Source organism: Macrobrachium nipponense, chromosome 10, assembly GCF_015104395.2.
Source record: "Macrobrachium nipponense isolate FS-2020 chromosome 10, ASM1510439v2, whole genome shotgun sequence".
Taxonomy (NCBI): Eukaryota; Metazoa; Arthropoda; class Malacostraca; order Decapoda; family Palaemonidae; genus Macrobrachium; species Macrobrachium nipponense.
Genome location: NC_087204.1, coordinates 31216882 through 31222520, shown reverse-complemented (window position 1 = coordinate 31222520; position 5639 = coordinate 31216882).

Sequence of the window (5639 nt, the reverse complement as noted above, 5' to 3'; positions counted from 1 at the left end):
TTTCTGTGGGATTTTTAAATAGTTTCCAAGCCATGTAATGTCGTCTCGTACAGTCCCATGGGATAAGATAAGGATTGAAATAGTGTTATATGTCACAGAACGCTTTTGTTAAAAGTTAATAACAAAAGAAATGAGAAACATTTGAGAATTGCCGTCTTCATAAGACTTTGGACAAATTCGAAGAAAAAGTATGAAGTTATTTTAATTTTATTTTTTCGAGATTTTAGTCATTCAGTCTACGACCACGGTAACATAACCTTAAAATTCTCCGATTTATTTTTTGTCATTCCCTTTCCTTATTAAGTGTATAATCTCCCTTTTTTGTCTTTTTATATCCCAAAAACGAGGCAGTTCTTGGACTCTAATAATTTAAAGGAACATTTTCTTTTTTCTTGACAATATCTCCCGAGTATAAAATGACATTTCGCTTCTTTTCTTCACGTTAGTAATTATTCTCTTATTATTTTCTTGCTTTCTTCTTGCAGTATCCTTATATTCTTATACATAGTCTCGGCGACAACCAGACTGACGACATATCTTTTACTGCGATCTCTCCCACACAATTTCCGTTCACTCCGAAAATATTTAACGGCAATCCAGGTTACGACCTTTCCCTAATCTAATATGGCGACTCCCCTCCCCATTATCCCCCCACAATACCTCCCACCCCCACCTAAAATTCATCCGGGAAAAATATATAAGTGATTCGCTAAAAGCTTTCCCCGGTAAATTGAGGCGTCCTGTTATCGACTCTTCTTTCTGAAAGAAGTTGTGATTTTGGTCTCAGGGAATTCGACGCGTGACGAGTTTTAACACACCCTACCCGCCAATCCCCCTCCCCCTGGGGGGGGGAAAGAACGAAAACCCCCCCCCCTACCCCCCCCTCCCCCACAAACCCCCTATCCCCGCCAACCCCCCTCCCCCGCCAACCTCCCCCCTAAACCCCCACCAACCCCGCTCCCCGCCCCACAAAAGACGTTGTAATTAGATCTGACCTCCCCGACTACCCTGTAAATGATTTTTCATTTAGTTTTCTCGTAGTTGAGAATGACATTTAATTCGAGGAAGGCGACAACTGAGGTAAAATTTAGAGGGGAAAAAAGCTTCGGTTGTTTTAATTAAAGCTACTGGGTATAATAGAAGTGTGCTTATATAATGGGTACGATGTAAGTGTTGTTGTTTGCGCGAAAACAAATTAATTTTCAAGCAAGATTGAATGATAGTTATTTTGAAAATGATGATAAACTTACAATATCTATTTCTCCAAGTATAACGTGTATGAAAATTAAGTTTGCGCGCACACAATTTAAATTGTAATAAAGTAATGTGATGATAATCATATATTTACTCTTGATCACTTCGACGACTAATGCTGCTTGGCAAACACAAACGGTTTTCTTGAGGAACATCCAAAATAATGCAAATACAAAACAACAAAACCATTAGATATACCTATATCTTTAGCCACTAAGAGGTGGATTTATGATAGATATAAAATAAAATTTGTGCATTTCCAAAATCCCTATTCTCTCAGGACCTTCAAAGGCCTGTCAAGATTCCACCTTTCCGTCAAAGCAGAAATGTGAAAAAAAAAAAAAGAGAAAAAAAACTAAGGAAGAAGAAGGAAAAAATTTTTCTTTTGTAAATAGAAATCTCACTCAAGGCACTTTGTTGAACCTTAAGCCGAGTTGCCCAGCCGAAAATCATTTCTCTCTCTCTCTCTCTCTCTCTCTCTCTCTCTCTCTCTCTCTCTCCACCAGAAGTTGTAAACAGCACCAGTGTGGAAGAGTTCAATAGAAATCTAGACAAAAGCACTAGAACTCAGTCAATGGATTTTAAAGCCTACTCCTAGAGATAAGTGAACACATTATGGTTCGTCGGATGGACTAATAAGATTTAATTTTAGACATCCTAATTGTAATCTCATTATAACATCTCTCTCTTCTCTCTCCTCCCTAATCCTTCTATCTCTATTATCAACTCTCTCTCTCTCTCTCTCTCTCTCTCTCTCTCTCTCTCTCTCAAATGTATCTTTTACAGCAATTTGCAAAATTGATCAGTGAAAACATTCAAATTTACGAGTATGGTATAAAAAAAAAAAAAAAACGTTCGTTCAAACCCCATAAAAACAAAGATTTATTTCAAGTACTGCCTGACACACACACATACACGCAGTGAGAGAGAGAGAGAGAGAGAGAGAGAGAGAGTTACAATGAGATACAAGGATTAGGATGTCTCAAAATCTTATTAGTCCATCCGAGGAGACATAATGTGCTCACTTATCTCTAGGAGTAGGTTTTTAAAAAATTCATTTGACTGAGTTTCTAGGTGCTTTTGTCTAGCTTTCCTATTTGAACTCATCCACCAACTGGTGCTGTTTACAACTTCTTGGCGGGGAGATGAGAGAAGAGAGAGAGAGAGAGAGAGAGAGAGAGAGAGAGAGAGAGAAATGGTGGCAAGGAAGAAATAACTGAGCTGGGAGATCCTGAAACGCGAGTTGAAAAAATGTGTGTAGGATTGAACTTGGTATCAGTCTCTCTCTCTCTCTCTATCTCTCTCTCTTTCTCTCTCTCTCTCTCTCTCTCTCTCTCTCTCTCAACAAAAAAGCGACAAACTGACCAGGACATGACAAAAGAGCAAAAAAAGCAGACTGCCAAAAAAAAAAAGAAAAAAAAAAAAAACCATGCCAATACACAACCAGGTGTCAAGGGAGCGGATGGGAAGGAAGTGAAAAGATTTGGGGATTTTTATTTTATTTTATTTTTTTACTTATTTATTTTGCAGTTAATTTCCGTGTTCGTCATGCTTTGTTATCTGTTTCTCTATATTTCTTTATTTCACTTTTGGGGTTAATAACGGTTATCAAATATCAAAATTATTTATTATTATCTTGACACTTCCTATATTTCATCCAATTTTAACTGGAATATAGAATTTCGGCCATAGGCAAAGCGTTGGGACCTAAAAGGTCATTCAGCGCTGGAAATACTATTGAAACAATTGTTAGGATAGAGTGGAAAGTAAGATGGAAGAAAGAAAATATGATCGGAGGTACAGTAAAGAGAACGAAAGGATTTTTAACTCGGGTACAAACACAGAATTCCTTTTCTAAGTTGAAATTCGCTGCTTTCCAACCGATCATTTTTTTCTACCTTATATTACATCTGTTGTTTATTATACTTGAATATTTCCTTCTACCTTTATTGTAGGTTAGATTACGTGTCGCCGTCTCCTTCGTATCATTTCTTCCATTGTTATGACGGACGGAATCTTAGGAAAGCCTCTCCCATACACACCGCTTCCATTCAGTATTCAATCAATCGCCATCACGGTTTCCTTTTCGTACCTTTACTGACGACGCGAAAGTTCGCTAATCATCCGCTTCCACTTCCTGGTCTTTTCGTTCCTCCCTCGACGCCCCTCCTGGGTATTGTGGATGGGGCCAAAACTTCGGAGATTTCATCGCAAATCTGGTCGATCCGGTCGACGTCAAATCCCCGTTCTGTGAGTCGTTGGCTGCCGTCGGCTGGGAATTTCCGCTCGGCGTCGCCTATAGGGATCCGCGAGGAAGGATATCGGTAATAGACGCCGCCGATCGTTGGGGATATCCTTGAAGGATATTTCGCGCCATCTACCTAGGACTCGGGGCTTATGGTGGCTGGATGTAAGTCGTTTGGGATGCTGGTGATGGTTGCGCCAAAACTTCCGGATGGAGGGACGTTTACGCTCTTCTGGAGAAGCCGATTAGAGGCTACAACGTTTACCCGAACGTTTTTTTAGTTAAGGGGATGTTCTTGGGGAAAAGTTTAATTCTATATTTAATTTTGTTGTTTGTTTATACAGAGTAAAATGAGTTCTTATTGAAAGGCTGTATCTAATTACAGTTAGCTGAAACACAATAGGAATGTCATAAGCTCATTTCACCAAAAGATGTCCACTCAAATATCATCTCCTGGGGACAACTCAACCTCAGTCGTGATGCTTCTGGATACGTCATCTCAAGTACTTTCTCTGGACTGCATCTGTCGTAGCACAAATACATCCATCTTGATGTTCAAGATATATACAAAACATTAATCCTCTCACTGCAATACCAGTTGAAATATATATTTATCAGGCGAGAAAGTCATTCAATATTGCAACAGAGATAAATTTTTCCATTTGTGTCCCCCATCGAATGATAGATAGCTTGCTTAAATATCGCATTTTTCTAACAATTATTAGGTTACAAGGGAGTAAAAAAAATGAGATTGGAAAATAATTATGTCTAAATTCGCGAAAATTCTTAAACTGTTAAGTTGAGGGAAGGAGAAAAACCTTCCTTTGAGTGATGGTTTCGACTCTCTGGCGTTGCAGTCTTTATTTTGCTCGATTAGAAGTACATGTTACTACTAGCTTGCCAGTCACTGTACTTGTTCATTAGTACATGGCGGACAAGCATGTTCTGTAAAGGTTTCATCTGTTTTAAAATAATAATAATAAATAATAAATATAAAATAATAATAATAATAATAATAATAATAATAATAATAATAATAATAATAATTGAAGAAGGTAGTGCTGACTGTGCAGTTACAGATAACGAAAATAATGATGATGATAATGATAGGAAGTTCAATGATAATAAGCATTTCATGCTCTTGTATCAACCATGACAGCAATTATACCAATAAAGATTTCAAGACCTCAAGAAAAACCTAATAAGACAAAGACTGTTCCTTATAAATGTAAAAATCTTCCATCATATATTTTTCTATTCTCTGTTCCTTGTAAATAGCCATCATGCGATTAATGATAAACAGTTATTGCCTGCCAAAGAAAATATTTTGGGCCCGAAGGGCAAATAGTCCGTAGGGTCACGTAAGAAGTTCGTTCAATACCAGTTCATGCAAGGTCCTTTAAATATACTCGGAGTATATTTAAAGGACCTTGAGTTCATGAGAAGTGAGATAAACTTCTTTTTTTCTCTCTCGGGAAAGGACATAAAAGACATCAGCCCGGCGTTATGCGTCAAGTCAGCTTCTATGAGAAGTGCGCTGACCCGGAATGATGATACTTGACTTCCGGTTTAAGAGAAAGAGAGAAAGATACACACTCCTCTCTTTCTCTCTCTCTCTCTCTCTCTCTCTCTCTCCTGTATATATATATATATATATATATATTATATATATATATATATATTTATATGTGTATATATATATGTATATATAAATATATATATATGTATAATATATATATATATATATATATATATATATATATATATTATATATATATATATGTTACGATTATGTTTTATATTATGTAGAATATGATTTGCATTAATTCATAAGTCCGGGGAATAATTGTTTCTGTACTCGATAATCATTAAGTATGCTACCCCTGTCCCTCAGTCTCGAGACTCCTTGCTGAGTCTCGTTTTCTGTTAACCTCCTTGGCTTTAAAAAAAAGCATATGTCCATTGGCTTTCAGACTACGCGGACCTTTAATCCCTCTCCAGCTGATCTGTGGTGGTAACTACATTTAGTTAGTTTGTTTTACATACTTGAAGATGTTTGTGAATGATTATTTACAATTAATTAAGTATTCGTAAGTTTTCTTGATCTTCATTTGTGATGATTTGTACTGCGGTTATTTAT